We start from the raw sequence: 26,655 nt of genomic DNA, 5'->3' as shown, positions 1-26,655 counted from the left end.
GTGAAAAGATGTTAATTCCTCAAAAATCATTCGCCGTATTCCATTGGCATCACGTTCCGCCCCTCACCAGCGTTTTACAATAAGTGAGTAAAAAATGCAAGATTTTTACCTTTATTAATTTTAAATTGTTAATATATTCAACAACAATGGAGGCGCTCTGCCTAGTGTGTCTTGGCCGAAACCAACCTTGCAAGATCAGAGCCTCCGACCCGCTGTCCCAGATCACGCACTACGGCGCGTAACCCGTAATTTCTTGTGTATGACTAGGGATGGGTACCGAATTCGGTACTTTTTTTGGTACCGACCGAATTCCCACCAAAGTACCGAGTACTGATTCACGTGAAGTCAAACGGTACCACATTTCGGTACCTGAATGCACCTTCACGTCAGAGAGTGGATCCAGTCCCCCCCCCCCCATTTTTTTTCATTAAACGACTATATTATTAAAAAATCATTGACCATCCCTAAAACATAAAACACTCTTAAAGGCTGAGTTGTGATGTTGTTGAGAAATAAACATTAAAAATTCAGAATTTTGACAATTTTTAGACAAAATAACTTTAATTACCATACATATGCACAAAAAGTACCAAAAACAGGTACCGTTGAGTACCGATACCGATTCCCAGGTACCGAGTATCGGTACCGTAACGATTCAAATGTGAAAGGTACCCATCCCTATTTATGACAGATAAGACTACAAAATATACACATCATAACGCGTATATGATAAATAACATAATCCACCACTCCATGGATTGCTTTCTCGTCAGCCTCATTCAAAACAAATTCACGGAAAAAACAGCAAAACAGTGAAAAAGTGACTGGACTTGCATAGTGCCCCTTTAAAACGAGACTACCACAAAGCATTTAATGTGGGGAATGTATGTTTTTGTCATGTCGTTTTTGAGGTTTGGTTCACACATGCTTTTTTTGACTAATGAATAACTTACAATCCGAGAAACACCAGGAGGGAGACCACACTGGCACCCCAAACAAAAATGCATATAAAACCAAAAGACCAAACTGTCACAAAATGCATCCATCATCACTGAGAACTACACATATGCGTTAGACTGTGAATTGACATACATGTCTGGATGTTCTTGTATAGGTCGGCCCTCCACCACGGGCCTGGTTGGGTTGGAAGCACACATCTGCAGCGGCTCCATGGTCCTCGGAGGCAGACGGCAGCATTTAGAGGAGGACGGGCAGCGATGCATCGTCCACATAATGAAATGAATCCACGTTTGATCCTCTCCTCGTCTCCTGGTAATTGTTCTTGATTCCTCCTTTGTGTTTCACGCTTGACTCGCCGCTCATATCCGCTCGGCTGTATGAAGACATGCTCGTTCCCCCTATCAGTGACAGCGGAGTTCAGTGATTAACAAATTAAGGATCTTCTTTGCCTTAATCTGTCTTGAGGCTTTTTTTCACTTGGCTTCTGCAGAAACATGTTTGGCAGTGACAGCACCTCCGCTCCCACGTTTAATTGGATTAGAGGGAAGTCGGGATTAATACAGTCTCAGACGGGGCGTCGGGGAGGGTCGGACGAGGGGAAAACAGGTGATGAAGTCATTTCAGAATTACCTTTTCAACTTCTTTCACCGCGTTGTTGAGACGTCAAGGATCTCTTTGGCGTGGAGTATCATGGGAGCCGGTGAAAGCCTGTGTGAGGGCGTATGGATTAATTTAGGGAAACATTAGGCTGAACCGATTAATGTCAAAGTGGGAACACTCAGCGGTTTCCTGATGTTCAGCGGTGGAGATGAGCTTCTTTTTAAATTCTCCAGTTTAGCTTGAAGCAATGTCTTTCTAACCTGACCGTGACATTTTCATGTTTCGATTGGCGAGTCATGTTCCTTTGGAGGAATGGTGCAACAGAGGCTGTACAACATCGTTGGGTTGGTTTTTGGTAAATGGTCCACACAGCCATTGGATGACTTTCAAACAAAATGGTGAGCAGATATTCATAGCTCCCTCTAGATTAATTGTAATTACTTTTGTGGTTTAGGACTTTAAATCTTATGCAATCATCAGGCTGAACTTTCTACAGTCCATCACTATGATTTGTGGCCAAAACCTAAACTGGTGGCATGGCCATCAGCCCCATGCTTAGTGTTAATAAACAATAGGGTGATTGAGCATATGAACATACTGGGATTATAATAAGGCAAACCCAGCCTAAATCAGTTACTTCTGAAAAGGTAGAAAAGTCACTGTCCGACAGAAAAAATTTGATCAAACAGTCTCTTGTGGAGACTCCAGCTTGACACATCACATTTTATATTTATGTCGGTGTTGAGAAAACGAGTAAAAGAAAAAAAAATAATGCAAATACAATACAAATGGATGGTTTTATATTCATGCCAACAAAGATTTTGTTGATCTCCTCCAAGACGCTGTTGGTAATGAAGTTGTATTTCCATGTCTTTCATGCTGTGACGGATGAAATCAAGACTTCATTAAGGACAATACGGAGAGACGGTCAGATCTCTGGTCTCGTCTCATCCTGTTTGGGTTAAAAAGATGAGAGGAAGGAAGTGAAGGAAGGAAGGGGGCGAAGAGAGAAAACAATCTGAATCTAGATTAAAACACAGTTGCTTCTTGTGTGGGTTCATGTTAATGTTGCCTTCTCACATGTTCATTCATACGCACTGTGTATAAATATCCACTCTGATTTGAGCCAACTGTAAATCATGTCCACTTGGGGGGATAAGGGTGGGGTTTTTTTTGTAGTTTTTTTTTTTTTTACAGAAATTTGCAAAGATAAAGTAAACTGTAAATTCACAATATTTATTTGGATTTGACTGATCGTGGCAGTGGCCAGTGCATTTATATACTTGACATGAGTTTTGTTTTCTCAGTGGATTCATAAAACACCAGATCTGGGCAGAAGGTTTCCACAAAGTGTTTCCAGACCTCAACTGGAAAGCGGGTGGAATCCATGGTCCGGTCCAGACCAAACACATCAGACAGGTTTCAGTGTCGTATCATACAGATGATATTCCTGGTTCCTGACATGGAGTCAGACGGTTCACTGACGGCTTTGATGATTGCTTTGGCTCCATCCTGGAATAATCAGTGAAAAGAGGGGGACGGGGGGCAAAACTAATCACTTTTTAAAGTCCGGTGTTGCAGTATGTGAGTTGGTTTTAATATATACAAAAGTGAGGAGCGTTGCAATTTTGTTTTGTAGCCAAGATAGTTTCTAAAGCACCCAACTGTTCACAGTGTTGTGTATAGTTGACTCAGGATAAAAGAAAATTTCATGTCAGGCAAAAGTGAAATATATGCCAAAATCTGAATAGTGTGTTGGGGTAAAATAAATTGAATGCATTGCAATGCAATATTTCTTCATACTTTTAGAAATCTGAAGAAAAATGCATAATGTCCAGGGAAGGGATGCTTGAACTGTCACAGCTATTTCTAATGAGTCACACTTAGGGGCACTGTACTGCATTTAAAAAAAAAAAAAGATAATATGTGGTTGGTTTTTAGGTGTAAGGATGTTATACATGGTACAGGAAACCCAGCAGGTTGTTTGTCCCTCCTCTCCATATGACCTATAATATAACTTTAACCTAACTGTATAAGAAGATCTCTTCAATGGGCTCTTTGCACAGCTCCACTACTTCCTGAACTTAATGCTGCTCCTTCATTTCCTGTCTTACATTATTGGACAACCTGATTAATCCAGGTGTGTCTGAGGAGCCACAATGGTCAGACACACCTGGATTGATCAGGTTGTCCAATAATGTAAGACAGGAAATGAAGGAGCAGCATTAAGTTCAGGAAGTAGTGGAGCTGTGCAAAGAGCCCATTAGTTCCCTCATGACAAAATGAACAATACACTCCTGTGATAACATCTTGTTTCTTTGTGTCAGCCACTAATCACTCCTCTGGTTGTGGCTAACAGAACCAATCAAAGCAGTACGTTTGAAACTGAATCACAGTGAAGTATTGTCACTGTTTCAATGCATTGTGCCGATAATATAAGATGACCACAGTGTCTAGGTGAGTAATAACTTCCCTAATCACTGAATATGAGTTTTACCAGTTAGCTCTGTCCATTGTCCACTGACTTTGAACAGGTGGACTGACTGGACTGATGATCTCACCCGGAGCTGGTCTCAGACCTGCGACCCCCCCCAAAAACTGACAAACACTGACTACCTGCTTCCTCTTGGTGCAGACAGCGCCGCTGGTCTGTAAAAACACAACCATCAGTTTGCATCCACCTCATCCCTCTGTCTCACACTCACCCTGGCCTCCCCCTCCCTTCCTCCCTCCCTCCCCTCCCCTTCCTCCTCCTCTCTGTTTTATTTACTTGGCTGACATGCAGGCTTCGCACTGGCAGCTTTGTCCATCAAAAGGCACCTGCTCCTGGTGATTGTTTGCTCACCTTCCTGTCCAGAGCGCTGCAGATGAGTGTCAGCACTGGTTCTCTCTCACCACCTTTTTTTTCCCACCCCTCTTTCTCTCTCTTTCTCTCTCTCACGAAAGCCTGTGCAAACATCAGGTCGCCGCAGCGTCCTGACGCATGCTCGTCTCTGGAGAAGTCACCAGATTTCATCACTGGGTTACATTCACCACATTTTTTGAAGGGGGGGTGAGGGGTGGGGGTATTTTGAGTGTGTAAGTCAGGAGTTCAGAGTCTTGCTCAAGGACATTTCATCACAACGTTTGGCCGTTGATTGACACACTGCTTGTTACTGCAAGTACTGATCCTGTGAACTTCCAGGCAGAAGACAAGACGTCCTCTGATATCAAGCTTCTCCACTCACCGTACAAGTCTCAGAAAATAAATGCTGATAATGTTTCCTTTCATTTTTTTCACTAAAGGCCTAAAGCAGACATGGGCAAACTAAGGCCCGTGGGCCATATGCGGCCCTGTTGGGCTTTTTAATCCGGCCCGTCAAATACTGGTCCCACTGAAACTGACTCTAAGTTTTCTTTAACTTTTAGGTAATGGGTTTTACGTGTCATTTATATTAGTTAACACAAACACTGTCCATCCATCTCACTGGCTCAGCTGAAGTGTAGTTTGCTGCTTCATTCATGCTTCACCTTCTGACTTGTTCTGTCCATTCATTCATGCAAACACCGTGATTTTTACAACCATATACTTCAGTACTCTGCTGATAGACTGACCAGTGCACTTTACTTTTGGAGGTGCAAGCTACTTCTCCCTAGCCTGGTTAACACCAGACCTCATCTCAGTGTAGATTGAGATTCGGTCTTGGAACCATGCGTTCATTTTTTCGTATTTGAGGAGTGGTTTACGAAAGCCCAGAGCAGTTTATTGGGCGCTACGAATATATATATATATATAGACTTTATTTCAGACACAGGTCCATATCACAATTAATATATAGAGGTAAATTCATGCAAAACCGCTGATGCGAGTTGCGTTTAGGGACAGTTTTTCAGCAAGCAGTCTGTATTTACCTCGAAAACGGCTCCATTTCGTAACGTTCCGTTATTATCTCATAGCGTTGTGAATGTGCATCACAACTTGTCCACCAGAGCGTTTTGGAGTTGTTGGATTGTGTATTTGATGAGTTTGATGAGGGAAACCAAGAAATTCCCTTAGCCTCCATAGCATAGCCCTGAGCAGCCTGCTGCTCCGCTCCACAGTTCTAAAAATAGCTTACACCGACAAATAAAGGTAACAAACCTACTGCTATGACTATATGGATTATGGCAATGGGCCAATTTAAAACACCCTTTAAAACACTTTCTAACGCTGCATCGAAAGGTAAAGCGTCTGCTGCCATCGAAAAATTGGGTCCATGGTTTCCAGGCTGACTTGCAGAGCAAATAAAATTGTGTGCAAGGCATCATGGGTAAACCCAGGCTAACTTCTCCCATCAATGTAGGATGATATTTAAAGAAAGGTGCCAAAGTAAATGGAGGATATTACTCAGAAACACATGTGATACCACATGTCCTCTTCACATGGCCTCAGACACGTCGTCTTGTGCCGCATTACGTACGAGGAATTTTACTCCAGTCGTGATGCAAGAGAGTCTGAATGAAAATATAGGCAGCGGACACAGATGGTGCGATGACAAGGTGTAGGCACAAAGATAGGAGCCTGAGAAAGAGACTGAGTCAGCTGCACGTCTCTCTTAGTTACCACGGGAAGAGTTCTGCACATTTAGCAGTTGCGGTCTGAGAAATCCTTTAGAAAACAGAGTCACTGACACCGAGACAGACCACAGTGATGACAGTAACTGCGTTTGCGTGTACGTGTCCTTATCTAGACATGCACTTCCTGTGAGAAAATGAGGATAAAAGACATCATCTGTACTGTTGTTCCTCTGTGTTTAAGTTCCTGTTTCCTGGGACGTTTGGCTGATTCTCATCCTAGATTTTTTTTATTGTGTAAGTATGTACAAATTTTTAAACATTGAGAAATGGCATACAGATCAATAGACTCAGTGGGAAAGCACTCTGGGTAACCTATAACCTGTATCAGCCTCTATTGGCAAACACTTAGAATTGCAGCAATATTGTCAGGCCCAATTTCCTCTGATTCAACTCCTCTTATCCCTCTCCTGGCAAGATTTGTAAATTTGCTCCAAATGAGAGTGCAGGCTGGAAAATCAATAGTGAACTGTAACCAGCTGCTCTTAAATCACCGGCCAGATATGTCAATGGTGTTTTTATTGCCTGAGGGCACCAAAGAGTTTACCATTACCTCTTGAGTTTTAGATTTTTAGAAAAATCTAACTCAATCGAAGGCCCCGTGTGGGATTTAGATGACTGATCTTGCTGTGTGAGTTCAGGGAAGGCAGTCAAGAGAAAATGCATGAGGTTAAAGAATCTCTGAGTGTGTGTGTTGGAGTGAACGAGTACATAAGAGGCAGGGAAACGCCGGTGAGTGGAACAAATAAAGACAGAGAGAGTGAACAGGCCGAGCGCACGCAGCCGCTGATGTGAAAGCAAAGTGGACGAGGCTCCTCCGAGTAGCTGTTGCTTCACATGTCAGAGCTGTGGCGCTGCTCAGCGCTGACGGGGGCTGATTGCTGAGCGCCGTTCCCTCTTACAGCTTAATGATTGTCCCACAGCAGCAGCGCCCGTGTCCCCCCGGGGGCCAAAACACTTTTTTAAAGAAGGAGAAGGAAGTCTACTGTATGAGCCTTGCTGTCGCTTAAGTTGGCAGCGAGTAATCCGTCCAACCTCGTCACCTCCAGTGCAGCCTGTGACCCCCCATCCCCCCCCAACCACATCTCCTCCTCCTCCTCGTTCCACCAGTCCCAGTTCAAACTGCTCCGGGCGTTCGGAGCAAGATAGCGCGGCAGAGCGATTGCCGTGTTCACAGTTCATCTTGCCGATGTTTTTTCCAGCCTGTCATGGGAAGTCTTTGCACTTTTCCAGCGTTGGAAGAGAAACTTGCCGGCACATTGTTGTTTTCTCATGGTGGTGGTGGTGGTCGGCGTCACGCGGCCTCTCCCGAGGACAGGTGCACCGCTCCGCTCAAAGTATCACAGCACGTATAGCATGTATAGTGTGAATCCAAAACATATACATGGAGACAATAAAAGAATACACATATACACATTCACATTAAACAATATAGACATAGACATAAAACAACACAAACAATAAATACAGACAATATAGACCACATAGACAAATACAAAACAATATGCAGTATACCTTAACAACATGACATACATTCGCTACATGACCAACACAACAACAAAATAACAAGACAAGACAGCTCCAATCAGGTTTCCATAATATAATAATACCCCTCCACAAATAATTAATTGACTCTACTATAACCACTATCTATATAATACTATAATAATAATATATAATACACTAACCCATATATTTATAATACCCATATGTTTATATCAAGTACCTAATCACGATTAATGGAAGTTCATTTTTAAATAATATTCTTTTAGAGCTTTTTTGAAAGCATATTATTAACTTGTTTAAAGGGACAACGAGGAGTTTCTAATCGGTTATAAAAAAGTCTCACGTTAATGTGGATGAATCTCCGCTACCCCCACTTGTTAATGGGCCCATTTTCGATAAATATATATATATATATTATATATATATATATATATAAATATATTATTTTGTTACTATTAGTGGTGGCAGAAATGCTGGTCGAGCCGACCAGCGTTTCTTTACTTTCAGTTTCGCAACGAGTCATGAGAATAACGTAGCTGAATCGCCGTTTATGGTCGGAACTACGACGGTATCTGATCGTCTTTGAACCTCTGACTTTAATTATTGATGAATTAAAACATGAGTCTGTCTTGCGCCGGTCAAAAGAATTTTGACGCTTCACTTTTCCAAAAGTCCTCGTTGTCCCTTTAATATAACTTGGTAGTGAGTTCCATTCTTTCATTGCTCTGTAGATGACCTTGTTCCTGGTTGATACAGTTTTATGTTTGGGTAAAATAAAACAACCTTCAGCTCAGCTGCGTGTCTCATTAAATAATTGTGTGTATTGTGACTAAAAGAAAGTTTTTCATAGAAAATATATGGACTCTTTGTGGTTAAAACAATTCTCCAAAAAAATCATTAACGAATACAGAAGTCTGTGTTTTACATCAAGCCAAGACAGAGATCATGCATTCTTCTAACATTGGTTCTAAAACCACAAAAATAATGTCACACGTGCTGCTTTATTCTGAACCAGTTGCAATTTTCTTATGTTCCTTAGAGATCCTTTCATTAAACTTTTACATTGTACAGTATAAGGATCACATGCATGGCTGTGTGTAACCTCTCGGTGACTGTACTCGTGTGTCATGACAGCTGTGGCTGGATAATCATGGTGATCACTTGCTTTCTTCATATATTTTACCTCTTACAAAGAAATAATATTTCCACGTCCATATTTTTGTTATTGGCAGAAGGACACGAGACCAACACATTCTTGACATGAATTCTGGACCATTTGCCATTTGGAGTAAATGATCAGAATATGGTGCTGATCCAGGAGGTCCCTTCAGCTTTCTTGATATTTTTTTCCAATGACCTAATCAGCCACATGTATCCCATTAGTTTCTATCACTGTGTATTTTCTAACGCGGAGCAAGATCGAGTCAGAAAATTTCATTTCTGCAGATACAGTTATTGTTGATCTTGAAAAACGTCCCACTCCATTTGGACCATTTAACGGAGGTGAACCTGTCTCTTAAAATCTTGTCCTTTTGTGTGAAATGAACTCAACAGAGGGTTGGGCTCAGGAAAAATTGCGACAAAACCTCAAAATGGTTTAAAATGGAATAATTACTTTCACACCAGTGGAAATTTTAAAGACTTTCGAGTTTTAATTGCCACACTTTTTCAAAAATCCCTCACATTGTTCCATTATTTTCATATTTTTAATGCCAGTGCAGTTTGAAGTTACATATTCCTTAATTTACTTTAAAGTGGCAATACAGGTTCTAACAAAGAAAAAAAAAGAGACATCTTAAAAAGTGCAAGTGGTTGTTACCGATACATATTCATTTGTATTCCGGGCATGTCTCCAAAATCTGTATATGCAATGTGATGTTAAACGTGATGAGATATACATATCATCTGCTCCCCCAGCTTTGGCTGAATCAACGTAAACAATCGGCCATGTTCTCGGGGCTTTAATGGATTTACCTAAGCAGTCACACTTGAGTTCACGCACGGGCATACCTCCTCACTCAACTTGACAAGCTTGCCGCTCTGCATTTACTTTGATGACCACAAGTATCTAACACATGTGACAAAGTCTTCAGACAGACCGGGGCGGCGGTGGGTGGGGAGGATGGTGATGGAGATGGGGGGGTTGGACCTCGCCTGCTTCCCCTCAGCATCACATCTCTTGACAGCTGCCATTTTCAGTACCGTGCTTCACCCTCGTCGCCAGCCGACCGCCAAGTCCCCATCAACTCTGCTTTCTTTCCCGCCGCCTTTTTCCTGCTCAAGTTTCCAGAACGCCACAGCGGAGGGAGCTAGCTCCGTGTCGCCGGAGATTAGCAACGCGGGTATGAGGGCTAAAAGGCCTCAACGCCCAAGCTGGAGAAGACATAAAAAAAACAAAATGAAAAACATCCTGAACTCAGAGCAGAGTCAGAGATGAGGCTGATGTGGAGAGGACGGTTTCTTTACAGGGGGACGTGAAGTCGATGTGACGACTGGCCTTGAGTTTAAACACACTGTTGTATTTGTGTCAAATGTGTGTCTTTTGTCTAATCTACACCTGATGGTACTTCACAGGAGTTTCAGTGTGGATTTTCATGATGTTGAATTGCATTTTGCAATAGATTATAGTTGTAAACTTGTAATAAATAAACTAGGAAAGTATCAGGAAAACTATCCGGTCCATGGACTAGGACAGTGTTTTTCAACCTTGGGGTCGCCTATAGAATTCAAATGGGGTTGTCTGAAATGTCTAGTAATTGATTAGAAAAAAATTACTGATGAAAATATTTTCTTAAAGCAGACGTAAGTGGAATGTTTGTGTTAATATAAGTCTTAAATAGTTATATCTTCTCACAGCAATCACTTATATAGAGTGTTTGGTCTGAAACACGGGTCTGTCAGTCACTCTGCTCTGCTGTAAGCCGAGGAGAAAACTTTCCTTGTTTCCTTAAAATTATGACTAAAAACACCACACACAATCTTAAACAACTGTATTCTATACTTTAACTTTCTTGAATATAAAGAGAGTTCAAATAAAATGCAGCATATAAAAATATCTGAGCTGGCACATCTCGATTGACGGATGCAGGGTCGCCAGAAATTTCAATTTGTAATGTCAAAATGGGGTCACGAGCTAAAAAAGGTTGGGAACCACTGGACTAGGTTCTGACGACCTGCATAAGGCTTGTGTAGAAGTTAGGACAGTCTTCCTCAATGGATGCAGTGTGTTTTGTTGCCATGGAGTTACAGTACCTTGTGAAAAACTCCAGTTCTGTCTGTTATCCCTATAAGTGTTATTCCAATCTGGACCTTTTTCCTTTTTGTCTCCTTTTTATACCTTTTTAAGAAGCAGATTTGCATCAATTGGTGCCACCACTGGCAAAGTCATGTCCAATCAGGTCTTTCCATTCACAGTCTCTCCACAACTAATCTCCAGCTCTATTGCTGGGACCGTTACTTAATGGATGTTGATTTGACAGATAGCGTTTCCAAGGTCAGTATTAACCGTGGCCCTGTTTGAATTGAAATTTTTCAAACCACCTCAACGTTGATGTCCTGTGGCATCCAAAACGACTTTATCTGGCTGAGATACATCCACACATGGGTCATTGACATTTCTCACTGATAAATGAGCTGGAAACGTGTGGGTTTTGAAAGGAAATACTCATTTTGTCTCTGTTTTCAATGAAAACTAAGCCAAGAATGGAGTGTAATATTGGCCAAAACTTGACAGAAACCTCCCCTGCTGTGACAAACTGACAGTGTTGATTAGGAGCGTCACTACTCATATATGAGCTAAGATACACTGGCTGAGACACAAGTGAATCTCTGCTCCCCGCAGTTCTCAGAAGTGTAATCAATATCCACAGCACACTGCCTCCTCGCCAAGTCTGAGTGAGAGAAAACACATGTTAGGTAGTGTAGAAGTATCAGAGCATTCGTGAATAATCAGGCCCGGCCAAGCAGCTGAAGTGAATTCAGCCGTTGTTTAGGGAAGTTATTGTTTGGAGGACACGGAGAGCACAAAGACCTGTCCAATGTCAGCCCCTCGTATCCTAGAAAGCAGCAAAACAAACCGAAAACACCACGGCAAACTGGAACCGTCTCTCGCCCACGGTCTTGAGTTCAGCAGGAGGCAACAGGACATGAATTAACTTGTTGGTTTCCTTGGGGAGCCTTTTGTTTTATTTATTTGTTTGAGGTGAAGTTGTCGTGCCTCTCTGGAATTCACCTCAGGTTCAGGTCTTTGTCTTGAGGAAACCACTCAGGCCCTGGAACGGATTGCACAGTTTACTGGATTTCTTTTCTGACATGTTTATCGTGAGCCTGTGCTGCGTTCAGGGTTGCAAAGAGCCAGGTGTTACTCACAGTGACACCAGAATATTTGGGGTCCATGCATAACCAACATTTCCATGGACAAAATGTTTCCCATTTGCCCAAACTGATGGTCAAATATCAATTCTAACCACAACTACTCAGAAGATGGGACGGCAGCCAAAATATTAGTAGCTTCTTATGATGCTTCTCAAAAATATGTTTTTTTTTTCTGGACGGATGACCAGAGGGGGTTTGGCCAGTTGAGTCAAAGCTGGTTAGAAACTTGTTAAATCCACCAAATGTCTGACTGACCAACATATGTATTGGAGAGCTGTTGGTGGGGATAATGATGAACTCAGGCTTGCTGCTCCAGGGCTAGCTTATTAACTGTCTTGTTTTAGCTTTTTTTTACAAAAAGTGAGAGAAAAAAAGTGAATAAGAATATTCCCCAAGTTGTAAAACTTTCAATAATAAACTTGCTGTGTGCCAACAAATCATTCACAGTTTTTAACTTTTAACCTTTAACGTAACTTTTACTTTTCTGATATTAGCTTTTTGGCTGCCACAAACAATTAGCAGCTACTGCTAAAGCTACTAATCACTTAGCAAAAGAATTACCAGGAAGCAAGTAAGCAAGAGAAAGACTAATGATAAAGTTGAGTATTAAAATTGTACATTTTGATAGTAAAGCCAAGTCTAAAATAAAAGAACAAATAATACTTTTTGTTAGGGATGCACGATAACTATTGGTACTGATATTGGCCCGATATTGGCCAATATTTATCTACTATTTATTATCAGTGTTTTTTTTGTTTTGTTTGTTTTTTGCTGATTCCTAGAACCAACTATATTATTTTTAATCCATTTGCCCCTAAATTGATTTGAAACGGTAATAAATGATTATTTTTTTAGAGTCATAAGTCTTCAGGTTTTTGTTGTGATTACAACAGTAGCTAGTGATGTTGGTTATATTATTATGTTGAGTCAGAGACAGGGCTATAATGTTAAATTCATCTTTACTCACTACATCTTAGAGTTATTGTGCATCCCTATACTTTCTGTATTAGCTGTTAGTTTGTATTGGACCTCTGGCGTTAAAGGGGTCAAACGTTAGGCAGCCAGGCATTGAGTTGTGAGAAAGTGAAGCCTGCATTGAAAGTTTGACACGGTCAGCTTTTCAGTTGAGCAGGCAGCTGGATGTTCAGTTAAAGTCCCCTCAGCCTCTTAACATCACTTTGTGAGCATCTATAGGACCATCAGCTAACAAGCTCCATCTCAGCCCGGAGCCATGTCCCTGTAATGTACACCAGAGAGCCGCAGCATCTCCCTTCACATGGGATCCCGTTTGAGGACAGGCACAGCACAGCACACCACAGTTTTTTTTTTCAACGCGGAGCACTGTGTGAACTTTTAATGCGATTACCGGCCACATAGGATGACATGAGTCCAGGCCACGGCGTCCGTTTTCCCAAAGCAAACATAAGAGGTTTGGATGGATGGTGGGCAAATACCCTGCACTTCCCTCCTGGCAATCACTCCAGCCTCCTTCTCTGGTCATCCTCTAATTTCCAAAGGGTCACTAATCTAATATTAAGGGGCTGTGACAGTAATGAGTGCTGCGGATGTGTGGTCCAAGGCTGCGGGATTAAATGGGCGCACTTACAATACCAGTAAACTCAGGCCAATCTCCGCAATATTTAGCCGGACATTGAGCTGCAGTGCCTGAGCCTCAAGTCATGTTAGCTTAACACCAAACGCCACTCAAATACAAAGGGGGTGGGAGGTGTGTGTGTGTGTGTTAGTGTGTGTGTGTGACAGAGACGCTCCATTAGAAGCTTAGGCTCGAACCGAGGCCAAACATTTCAATGGGTCACATACTTGGCTTAGCACTAAAACATTTGCTGCTTTCCAAAGTCTCTCGCTCCAGTTTCCTCAGGCAGTTTGAGCGGATGCACCTGAGCGTCGCTTCAGCTTCTCTCAACTCCAGTTAAACAACCGGGGAGACTCATCCATCCCTGCTGCAATTACAGCAGATTGCTTAATTTGCACATGAAATCAGGAAGCCTATTATGCCTGCAGTGTATACCAGCTATTCTTCAGGATATGCTGATGTTTGTTTATTAATTAATTCAGTTTATTAATGATGACTCGATGGTCGACCCCCCTTTCTCATTTTCAGCGTTATGTAACTTTAATCTGATAATCATTTGGGTTTAATGAACTTATAAAACAATCAGAATTTGCAATAAAACAGAATATCATTCCTTTCCACACTCTGATGTTTTCTTTCTGTCTTTTGCATGCTCTCTATCAATCTCTGCTCTGCTGCGCTGCAGGCCAAGAGTATGAGACCAATTAAAAAAAGCAGGGTCCTACAACCGTCCTCTCTGCTGGCAGACGTCCTGCTAACACGTTGCACATTCTTTGCTCCAGAAAGCCCCCCACACCCCCCTCCCATCCTCCAAAAAAAAAAAAAAAAAACCCCACATAAGACAAAAAAGCACGGACTGTCGGCTCAGGCGTGCGTGCCAGGCTCAGACGCACAACAACAAAGACAAAAGCAGATCACAGTGGGAATTAGGGGATTCCCCAGAGAGCAGAAGGGACCACGACGACGACGATGATGATGATGATGATGATGATGATGATAAAGATGATGATGATGGTGGTGGTGGTTATGAGGTAAATCTGCTGTGAAATCTGCCCCCCACGTAGAAAGTGCACGGGACAAGCGCCGTGGGCTTCAGCCAACGATAACGTGACGAGAATGAGGTCGATGTACCCCCGAGTGCATGACCCCTGACTAAGTCCAGGGAATCAGTTGCCGGGGGCGATGGTGATGGCGATGGCGATGGTGGTGGCTTCGTTAAAAAAACCAGGGGTCAGTCATTAAGACCAGGATCCTTCTCTTGGTTTAAACGTCCTGAAAGGAAGGGAAGGGGAATGGGAATGGGAGGGGTGATGGTGATGGTGGTGGGGGGCGTTGGGGGATTCAAAGCAATTATATTCAGACATAGTTATCCATGTCGACCAGGGTCAGAAGTTAAAAGATCCCTGGTGACTGCTCGCATGTCCTGGGATGGTGCCCCCCCCCCCCAACCAACCCACAACCCCCCCCACCCCTTCCGTGCCTTTAGAGACACACTGCAAGTCCTGAGGGATTTCTTTTCTTTTTCCATTAACGCCACCACTCAGACCCTGCAGAGCCATATGCTGCTGAAACAATCTGGAAGAAAGAAGCGGGTCAGTATTTCACTCGACTCTTGGGGGTGGGGGGTGGGGGGGGTGCGACCCCTTCAATAGTGCAGTCATAAAGTGAAACATAACACATGGGAAAATGTTTATGTAAAACATTATAGCAGTAAAAAGCCTTTTTATACAGTTTGTTACAACACATTAGCTTCAGTAAAAATGTCTCAGAAAGAAAACTAAAGGCCATAAATTGTTGTGAGTTTGTACAGCTGCAACAGGAACACACAGGAATGTCTACGATTGTTGTCATTGGATAATTTATTTATTTATTAAAATGAAAATGTGATTATAATGCTGGCTAATGCAGTATCACTTTATCCTGCAGGCAAAGTAAATCTGGACGACACATGTGGACAAAAGTCACTGTGGTTCTGGTAAGTTCACACATGGGTGCAGATCCCGGGGGGGACAGGGGGGACATGCCCCCCCTCCAATAAAAATACTAAATTATTCAAAATTGAACAAATGTATTTTCAAACTTAACATTTTAGATTCACATCTAAAAAGAAATAATTGAAATGGTGGAGCAAATAATGTTTGACAAATATATTTCTGACTCCACATTCCATCAGTGGTCTCCTCCACTACAATGCAAATGAATGGGCATGGGAATGGTTTCTTATGATGAATGACTCCCTCAATCTTAGGGCTTCATATTTTGATATTCATCCATATCATTTAATCATGCATAAAGTTCCATACACTGGGAGAAAAGGAAGAGAAAAGAGAAGAATTGGGAATCTATTGGGAAATTATGATTTACTAATATAACAGTTTGCGGTTCGCTGTTGGCTGTTTAGGATCTGCACCCCTGAGTTCACACATCTGACCTGTAGTTTTTTTTTGTTTTTGTCCACCAGTGGAGGAGGAGGAGGAGGAGGAATGCTTCTGCAGGAGTTTGTGTTACATTTGGACGAAAAGCTTCAGCTCTGTGAAAACGTGTCACTTCCTCCACAGCTGCATCTGTGCTGCACATCTCTGCTGCTGCTGCTGCTGCTGCTGCTGCTGAGGCCACGTGCATGTTCACATGTTCTCTGGCGGGGTTTTTGGACGCTCGCTCGCTCGCTCATGAATGTCCACGGAGGAATGCCCCCCACTTACCCACCCACCCCCCTCCTCCTCACTGAGGCCTCTTTCATGTCACTGTCAAAACAACTTGTTAGCTCTCGGACACCGATCTCTTTCTGAATCCAGCGTTTTTTTAAAAACATTTCTCATTGGACCGACGGGAAAAAAAAGAAAACCCTGGTCCTGAACGATGATTGTGTTCATCCTGTAAAGGTTTTTATTTTTATTCAGTTGTTCCCGTCCGTCAGCCGACATTCACCCCGCTCTGAATTCTGGTTCTCTTTTTCTGTCTCTGTGTGTTTTTGTCTCTTTTGAGATGAAACTTTGATGCACTTGTGAAACGCAGAGCTCTCCCTGTGCAGGGACTCTGAGAGTGGCCACACACACACACACACACATTACACATATGCAAACACACATCTAGAGACAGATCGAATGCCCTCTATACTCAGCAGCTGTGCCCCACTGTCCCACACACACACACACACACACACACTGCTCTGCTCGCTGCCGGCGTCCGCATGCCGCTGCCCGCCGGGACCCCGCTGTGTGTTTGCTGCTCCTGGCTTTGATTTGCTGTTTTGTGCGGCGTTGCTGCAGCCGTCCTGGACCACCATGGGTTCGGAGGGAGGGATGGTGATGAGGCTGTGTGTGTGTCTATGTGTGTGTTTGTGTGTGTGTAGGTTGGTGTTGGTGCTGACAGCCCCTCCTCAAGGTATTTCACATCAATTGTCATCTTCATCCTGTTTTTTTTTCTGTTTTTTCCTGCTCATTGCTACATCAAAACAGCCCTCGCCTCCTCCTCCTCCCTCCAAAATGTTTTTCAAAAAGAGGTGCGACATTAAAATCGGGGACATAAACTTCATCCACATGGGGCGAGTGTGATGTGGAGACAGAGCGTAGAGCAGTGAGTCACTGAATGTGGGATGTAAAGGGAGATTATACTGACTGATAGAGAGATTTACCTTCCACAGGAGTAGATAATAACATCCTTATTAGAAGCTCAGAATAATGTCCACAATTGTCATCTGGCATAACAATTCAAAAACCCATGTATAATAATTCTTCCTAGTATTTTATCAACTATTTCACAAACAGAGCAGCATCACCTTTTATTATCATCATTTAATTTCTGATTTAAATCTTTAGTTTTAAAATTACTCAAAGTATTTTCAAGTATTTATATTATCAAATATTTTCAGAAAAAAAAAAAGTGTTTGAATTTTCTACTTTGAAAATCAGCAGATTCTCTGTTTTATTATAGAGGTCTCTGGAAAATAAAACTAACAGTATAATAATCCTGTCCATCTGTTAGCCAAACTTTTATACTGCTTCACACAGGTGGCTTGAAAGGTATCTGTATAAATTAAAATGTGACGTGATTATTAGACTCTGCATACGAGAAATAAATTACAAGTTATGTTTGTATTCATTTTAAGTTGTTTATTGTGAATTTTGAATTGAATCCCATCTGAAAAAGGATCAAATTAGTGTTTTATTAACAAACTTTTTCAATCGGGGGAATTCATTCTGTTTGAATTACCCTGATTCATGTGAGACAAGGAGAGCGACTTCAGCCAAACAGAGCATTTGAAGAATTTGGAGGATGTTGCCCCTGCCCCTGACAGAGGCAGACGTGCTGCTGCCCGCTCCCCAAAGTGTGTTTCTGTGTGCCGGGTTGTGTGTTTACGGGAGGAGGAGGACGCCCTGAGGGCAGAGGAACCTGGAACATTAAGCCTTGCCATGGCAGCTCAGCGCCGCTCTGAGCCTTGAGCCGCTCTGGCAGCTTGCCTGGGGTGGAGGTTGCGGCGGTGTGTCGATGGTTGGTGGCATCGGGGTTTGGAAAAAATGCCCCCTCAGCTCGGTCCTTGTCGCTCTTCTGGGGGGCCACACGACCGTGACTACCTGTCTGATGGTTTTGTCACTTTTTAAAAAGAAAAAAAAAAAAAAAATTGGAATCACGAACACCACAGAAGGGAAAGTTGGCCTACTACGTGGCCTTTGTGTGACCGTGTTCGTTTCAGCACAGAGAGCAGCGCGTGTCAAAACAAATTTGAAAGATGGGTGCAAATTACAAAGTGGAATCAGGCAGGTGGGCAGTCTTGATGATGATGATGATGATTATGATGCAGACCCGAAAATGTGTCAGCGTCCCCTTTGAAAACGCCCCAAAATAATCACCTTTTGGATGATATGCCAGGTTGTTCTCCCCCCTGCTCTTGGGAGCGGAGCTGACAGACAAACAAACAGGATTTACATGACAGAGGGCCTTCAAAAGGAAGCTAAGTCAGCGCCGTGTTTATGAGCTCCGTGGTCAGTACAAACAGGAGCTGTGTGTGTGTGTGTGTGTATGAGAGAGAGACCCGTTTGATTACCGAATCAGCAGAGATAATGAGAGAAAAGCCTCCACCAGCCAAGTCATTTTTAAAGCTTCTGTGAATTTCTGTCGAGCTTTTTCATCAACTGCACATCTGCGGCACCGCCAGAGTCTTCACTTGTTTCAAACGGGAGGAACAGATTTGAAGACACAGATGATTGAAATGTACTAATACATTACGCCCAATGGAGACCCAGTGTTTGTTTTTTTTTAATTACTCTCCAGGAAGATTGTCACAGCAGCCCCTAATTTTAAGCTAATATTGACCCACATTGTTTCTGCTTTTTCACACTTGGACTGTTTTATTTCTTTTTCTTTTTCAAAGATCCAACTCCATTTCCCAGAGAGTTTGTTGGGCATTCGTTTACGTGTGAAAGGACTCAAACTGCACCAAACATAAAGGCTAACCACTCCTAGCAATCAAAAATGTTGGTACAGTAGCTTATTCCTATTGATCGGTGAGCACCTGAAATGAAAACATCCCATATTCTATATGTTTTCAGAACCTTTGATGATGCAGCGATGATGAGTCCCGCTACTGAACAACTTCAGCAACAACAAACCTAGTGTCTGGTGTGAAAAACACCCTGCGATGGACCCAAGACCATTCGTCTGGACCGCACCCAGGTGTGACAGCAGCTTTCACACTTAAACAATTGTCCCAAATTCTCAGGGCGACCAGCCTCGGGTTCAGTCTGCCCAAGTGTGAAAACGCCCTTAGAGAGCCATCACACCCACATTTCATTTTTCTTGGAAGAGACGGCGGCGGTGTAGGTCCTTGCATGGCGCTAACCACAGCTAAAGAACAAAGTCATAGAGACCAAATAAGAGTTTAGTTCCACAAGGTTAAAACAGTCACGAGTAGGACCCAACACAAAAATAGCAACCAACTTTGTTTCGTGCTAATGTCTGATTCTTATCTACAAATGTAGCAACTAGCAACGTGTCTTATGTTGTAGCTATGGTAGGGAACAATGAGATTTAGCACATTGATTAGCATAAAGAAGCTGTTCCAGTATTAGCATCAACCAGCCTTGGTACTGTAGCTTCAGCCATCATCGCATTCACAACATAGGATGTTATAATGGGCTTTATGCACAGCTCCACTATTTCCTGAAATAAGCCATCTCCTTTATTTCCTGTCTTACATTATTGGACCAACTGATTAATCCAGGTGTGCCTGACCATTGTTGTGAGGTCAGACACACCTGGATTAATCACGTGGTCCAATAATGTAACACAGGAAATAAAGGAGCTGGCTTATTTCAGGAAGTAGGTAGTGGAGCTGTGCATAAAGCCCATTCACCCTCAGACTGGACACTACAGTGACGACTGATCCAACTGGGCTGGAGCTAACGGGTTAGCATGCTAACCTTGGTAGGATGAAAATGGACAGACAAAGAAGCTGGATAAGAGTTAAAGGTGTACAGAAAAGAAAATTGAATTTGAGCCCACTCTGGATCATAAAATTAATGTAATAACTCATCTATCAGACGATGTAGGCCAAACTTTGTGCAAAATTCAATTTTTGAGTAAATCCAGGATGAAAGTGTGTTTTTTTTTTTTCGCATTGGATAATGCAGGCGCATGGATTATACGTCAGCCTGCACACGATTCATCAGCCACTGATATTGGATCCGTCATTCAAACGTCTGAGACACGCACACACGGAGCTCGGTCTCGCCCCAAGCTTTGAATATCCCGCCCGCTCGATAACAACCAATCAAATTTGTTTTCCTTACTCGGGTAAACTCGTGTTGCAGCTCGTGACAACTCGGCGCGACAAACAGGACAAACGGCCATTTCTGTACACCTTTAAAATGACCAGTTATATCTTCTACACCAATAACGGCTAGCTCTAGCAAATAATGACTTTAAAACCTGATGACTGGCATCAGTCAGTCCAGAGACTGTCAAGTTCCACAAGCAGGACCCAACAAATAAATGGCAGCAAACTTTGTTAGCTTTCATGCTAATGTCTCATTTTTGTGTACTGGCGTAGCAACGCGTCTTATGTTGGACTATAGGGAATAGTGTGATTTAGCATATTGAATAGCATAAAGGAACTCTTCCTACATAGCATTAGCATCAACCAGGCTCAGCCTCAGCCATCATCATACATAAGACGTTATAATTCACCCTCAGACAAGACAGTCCAACTGGGCTCGAGCTAGCGGGTTAGCATGCTAACCTTGGTAGGATGAGAAAGGACAGAAAAAGAAGTAATATAAGAGTTAAAATGAACACTTCTTTCTTCTACACTGCTAATACACAGCTGTTAATGCCAATGACAGCTATAGCTCTTGCAAAACTTACAAATGATGATTTTACAACCTGAGACGGTTTAGATGTGAAGTGGTATGGTGTTGATTTTTCAACACCATAACAAACGCGGCACTCTCTGTCCTTAAAGGCCAAGTCTGGGCAACACATCCAACTCTGACTGCTGCTGTAATTGGATTTTAATAACTTTTAATAAAATGCACTGGCAGAGGCAGCCTAGTGCTTGGACCAGTGTGGTTAGTCTGAAATCTACAATCCTGTAGCTGCAGGTGCGTCTGCCTATGTTACAGTGTCATGCAATAGTTTGGGTCAAAATTTATGTTAATCTGGACAGTTTTGTTTCCCTTTTTTCACTCTAAAATTGTAGAAAACAAAAAGAATTCACTGATATTGCTTAAAATAATGCAAAAGAGTGTTTTATGTTTAACTTTATGTCTTTTGGAGATCATTTGAATCTTCCACTTCCTTTAAACTGTTCACATTAACAGAAATTTTGACCTGGGGTGCCCAAACTTTTGCACAATGCTGCTATAGCCTATTATCTTGTCTTGGTGTCTCTCTGGCATTCTGCAGTGGAAATGCAATCAGTGGAAATGCAATCATCCCCAGTTAAGTTCCTGTGGCTTCTTAGTACCTGGAACCAGTCAGTGGGGCGGTGACAGTTGTGGCTTGTTGCCCCTGCAGGCCTCAGTCACCCTCCTCAGAGGCTCCCAGGCTATATATATATATATTTTTTTTTTTTTTATTTTATTTAAAAGGGACAATACACATTAATGAACATTCGTACGTGTGCACAAATGTAAATGCATCAGAGTTAGCAACTTGCTAATTTGCATCCGTAGTCCCTTGGCAGGTAACACACAAACGGACAGAAATACACAAGAATTATACAGTGGTTCACAATACACATTCATACCTATACATAAAGTGCATGTGATCTATAAAGTGCCTGGTATAAAGTGCCATTTTCTAAAGTGCAAGTGCAAGTTTAAATAGATAAAGTGCTAGTCGAAATGGATGGATCCAAAATGTGATGGCCCGCACCCGGCGCCTGGGGTGGACCAAGACATTGGAGACTATACAGTAGCAGCAGTTGTGCCATTCACACACTAACCATTTATACTATATGTTGTATAAAAAAAAACAATAACGTTGAGAATCCCTCCAAAATGCATTTTGAGAGACAATCGGAGACATTTTGAGGCAACGTCCTGATGCACCTGTGTCCCTGTGCCACCTGAGTACGAGCATCAAAGTGACCAAGTACAGGCCCTGTTCACACTCTGAACAGAAGATGGAAATGTTACCAGATCTGAAGCTCACAGCCTTGGTTTCTCTTTGTCTCTCTCTCTTTCTTCCCTTCTTCTGTCCTTTTCCCTCATTCTCTCTCTCATTCTCTCACTCTCTCCCTCTCTTTCTCTTTCTGTCTCTTCCTCTTTGTAGTTAGAGCACCAGAAGCTGTGGAGAGAAGAGTCCAAGCCAGCCAACAAAGCTATTGAAGCATCACTCCCCCCTCCTCCCTCTCTCCATCTCTCTCTCTCTCTCTCTCTGTCTTTCTCTCTCTCCCTCTGTTCAGGCCTTGCTGTGTTTTTGGCAGTTACTACTGACCATCATGAACGTCATTGCCAATTTTTGTGAAAACTGGCACATATGGCAGCTGAAGTGCCATATGCCATACAGAATATTTTTTGGCCGTTTCCCCCATTTGTATAATCGCTGGATCCGGTATAAAAGTGGCTCATTATTAATTCATTCCTTCCCAGTTTTTTTTTTTTTCCTTTTCTGTTCCCCTTTGTGTTTCTCTCTCTCTCTCCCTCTCTCTCTCTCTTTTTTATCATTTCCTTCATTTTTTTTCCAGGTCCATTTGATGTGTATGAGAACAGGAACGACAAGTTAATTTAACGTGCTGTACGGGGGGGGATTAAAGCGTTTGGTTAATTCAAAGCTAAATGTGAGGGATTATTGCCAGTAGTGGAAGTCGGTCCTCGTGCATTAATCTTGTTGTTTGTGTTCTACAGCAGTAAAACACACAAATTAGCTTTTAAATGCTTTACATCAGAGCGAAATTAGTGCGTCGTGACAACAAACCTGACTCTTGTGACATCTCATGGCTGGAAAGAAAGTCACTGTAATTTTTTTTTTTTTTTAAGTAATTATCTTTACGGGTTGAGCCAACTTGTAGCGTTAATTAAAAAAAATCTAGGCCTGGTTTCCTAGTGTCTATTGAAAAGAGAAAGACCAAACCAACACCAACAATAGGCTGTTAGTCTCTCTCTCCTTTAACGCTGTGGTGTTTCTGTGGCCTCCAGCCCAGTGGTTGCTACTGGAGATCTTTAACAGGACTCAACAGCACCTTTTTTTTGTAAGGGACTATTTTCAGCGGCGGATTAAAGGGATAGTTCACCCAAAATTCAAATTTCACTCATTATCTACTCACCCTCATGTCGACTAAGAGCTGTGAGAATTTTCAGAGTCCTCCGTTCCTTCTCTGAGTTACGGGGGGGTCTGCGCAGCAGTATTTGTCCATATAATGGTTGTCAATGGATACCAACTTTCTTCGTCCAAAAAGACACACCAAAAAACATCCAAATACCTCCACACTGCTCGTCTGTAACGTCCCTCTTGTATTGAAGCCCTGACATGAGAAATTGTTCCGCCGGTCAGTGCAAATCGACACAGGAAGAGCAGTGAACTGAGACACTGGGAGCTTCCGCTACAAACAAGCTTAAAATATAGACTTATTTAATTTTTTTCGGAACAATTTCTCATGTCGGGGCTTCAATACAAGAGGGACATTACAGACGAGCAGTGTGGAGGTATTTGGATGTTTTTTGGTGTGTCTTTTTGGACGAAGAAAGTTGGTATCCATTGACAACCATTATATGGACAAATACTGCTGCACAGACCCCCCCGTGACTCAGAGAAGGAACGGAGGAGTCTGAAAATTCTCACAGCTCTTAGTCGACATGAGGGTGAGTAGATAATGAGTGAAATTTGAATTTTGGGTGAACTATCCCTTTAAGTTGACCACAGAGCCCATGTTGATCATAATGAAGAGGTTTTGGACTCCGTGGCTCAGACCGGTGAGACATAGCGACAGATACGCAGCTTGTTTTTGATCACTGGTGATTCTGAGGTCTTGTTTAATCACTTTTTTTTTTTTTTTTTACCTCTTCTTCTTCCACATGAACCAAAAAAAAAAAAATAACCCACACATCACTTCCTGGCCCGTGTGACGGACGGACGAGGACGCGCGCTGCAGAATGTGAGGAGAGGAGCTGTCCTGAAGCGTCTGGACCGGCTGGAGTCACAGTTGAGTTACATCACCGACAGGAGAGCGAGGAGCAGGAATCCACGTTTATTTATATAAATGTGTGATGAAACGAGCCAAAACCTCTTGGACACAGAGCTCTCTCCTTCTCTCTCTCCTTCTCTCTCTCCGCTGCCTGCTCTTCCTCCCCTGTCTCACATGAACAGCTTTCACATTCCTCTTCCACTATCACAGGGATTGTCTCCTCATGTGTCTCTCTCTCTGTCTTACACACACACATGCACATATTACACAAACATCCCACACTTCCTCTTTGCTTTGCTTTTGCCTCTGAGTGGCTGCCTGTCTCTTCCCTCTCCTCTTCTGCCCTCCATTGGAAAGAGGCTGGAAGGTCTGCTCCAGTCTTCCTCGTCCTCCTCCTCCTCCTCGCTCAGGAATCTGGATCGTCTTCGTCTTCGCTGCGTCTCGAAGGTCGTCGTCCCATTGACTCATCTGAACAGTGGTGAAGTCACAAACAGATCATCAGGAGACCCCGAGTCCAAAGCAACTCCCTGGCTTCGCCCTGTCATCACGTTATAAACACTCAACAGTTTGTTTTTCCAACATTTTTGGTTCATGACCCCTCAAAAATGAAATGCACTCTAATGTGGGCTGATCTTTAGATGCTTTTATTTTGTTTTAATGTATTTAGGTTCAGAGATTCTCTACTTGTTTCCAACATGATCTAAATCAAGACGAGTTTGGTAAAGCGTCTCCTCTTCCTCTCACTTCACTCTCTTGTTAAACTGTTTTTTTCTTTTCTATAATTTTTTTTGACAGCTTTATTTTTAGCGTTACACACAGTACGACACCGGTATAAAGAAGGAACTCCTGCCTACGTCATTTACACAAGGAGCTTTAAACTGGCCGACGGTTTATTCTTATGTATTGAATGACAAACTGTACGCTGAGCTGTACATCCAAGAAATTTGAAAGCCAGTCCGATCCCAATGAAGTGAAATATAAAAAACGACTTTTACCAGTTGAACATTCGTCTTGTTATATTTGACCTTTTTAATTTTTTCTTTCCTCTTGTTGTTGTTTTATTATATAACACATTATGTGAGTCTAAATGTCCATAACACTGATGTTAATTTGAGTTTTCTTGTCTCCTTCATCCTCAACACACGTAGAGAATATAAACTAATAACAACTTGAACACGTCGATGGCTGATGCTGAGAAGAAGAAGATGATGATGAGCACCTTTCTGCTTCACATTCATGCAGGTGTGTGTGTGTTTGTGTGTGTGTGATGGTCGGTGAGAAGAGGCAGGTTGGACAGGTGAGGGATGTGATGTCATCGTCTCATGCAAAGTTTAGATGTGAAGTATTTAAGACGTTTTTAGGGAACAAATCTTCCTTTTATTTTATTTATGTGTTTGTGTGTGTGTGTTTGTGTTTGATACATGCAGTTGAATATGCTTTTTTTTTTTTTGGTAATGGTCAAAGTGGAGGGAGATTTATTCAACAGCTCTGTTGGAAACAATAACTGTCAACACGTCCGCAGCCGAGGACGTTGACGTCTGCGTGAATAACTGCATTTTTTCCTGTGATGTGTTTACCCATCGAAGATCAATGCATTAATCTCCCGAGCTGCTTTTTTTTTTTTCTCTCCCCTTCTCTCTCCTCTGAAGCACAAAACATGCCTAATATTTGATGAGAAGCGGTGACAGGAAGACAATACGTCTGGGATGCAGCGCTGCCAGTGTCTGTCTGCTGAAATCCATTTTGCAGAAGCTTCTGTTGTCGTCCCCGTGACGCGCCGAGCCGAGCTGAGCTGAGCTGAGAGGAGAGGAGGGAGGGAGGGGAGGAATTAACTTATCATTACTAGAGAATTTTGCATCACAAGGAGAAGATTAAACATAAAGTTTGGTTCAGAAGTTGCTGCAGGTTTCTGTGAGGAAATATTGAAGAACGCCTGTTGATCCATATCGATGAAACTATGATCCTGTCAGAAAGAGCCTCCATTATTGATGCCGGGGCCATTTAGAGATGCTGCTGCAGGACGATGACGGTTGAATTAATCATCCAACCTGCTTTTTTTTTGCTAATACACTATTTACTCAACAGGTAATTTGACCTGATGGGATCAGATCTGCAGTTGGACAGCTGACACACACCAAAAGTTGAACGACTTGTTTGTGATGTCGCTGTTTGTTTCTTTTAAGTCGTGTGCTAATTGTTCTGCTTCTTCGTCCCTGTTGCTGTCAGTCATGCACCTGCGTAGTTTGTGCATATGTCAGTTTAAAGAGGAACTATGCTACATTTTTTTCACTTTATGAAACAGCTTCAGAGTCCTAGTGCTGGTTCAATAAATGACTTGTAACTAGTTCCAGGGAGAATGGAGGCTCACCTAGCGTCTCTTGGCTGAAAACCAACCTTGTAAGAT

General features: G+C 42.5%; 2 long non-coding RNA genes across 3 annotated transcripts in view; one reads left to right on the top strand and one right to left on the bottom strand.

Moving 5' to 3' along the window:
- The window catches only part of LOC146980968 (uncharacterized), a 330,839-nt gene that overhangs the window by 245,211 nt on the left and 58,973 nt on the right, over window positions 1-26,655 (bottom strand). The gene's annotated exons all lie outside the window — the stretch shown is intronic.
- On the top strand, window positions 1,126-22,604 carry LOC146980971 (uncharacterized). The gene is made up of 3 exons (XR_015036635.1): window positions 1,126-1,272; window positions 19,177-19,300; window positions 22,400-22,604. It is a non-coding gene; the product is annotated as an uncharacterized LOC146980971 (long non-coding RNA).

Source organism: Trachurus japonicus, chromosome 9 (genome assembly GCF_045865225.1).
Source record: "Trachurus japonicus isolate A0001 chromosome 9, Traja_1.0".
Lineage (NCBI taxonomy): Eukaryota > Metazoa > Chordata > Actinopteri > Carangiformes > Carangidae > Trachurus > Trachurus japonicus.
The sequence above is the reverse complement of the archived record's forward strand: the minus strand, read 5'-3'. Positions and strand labels throughout refer to the sequence as shown.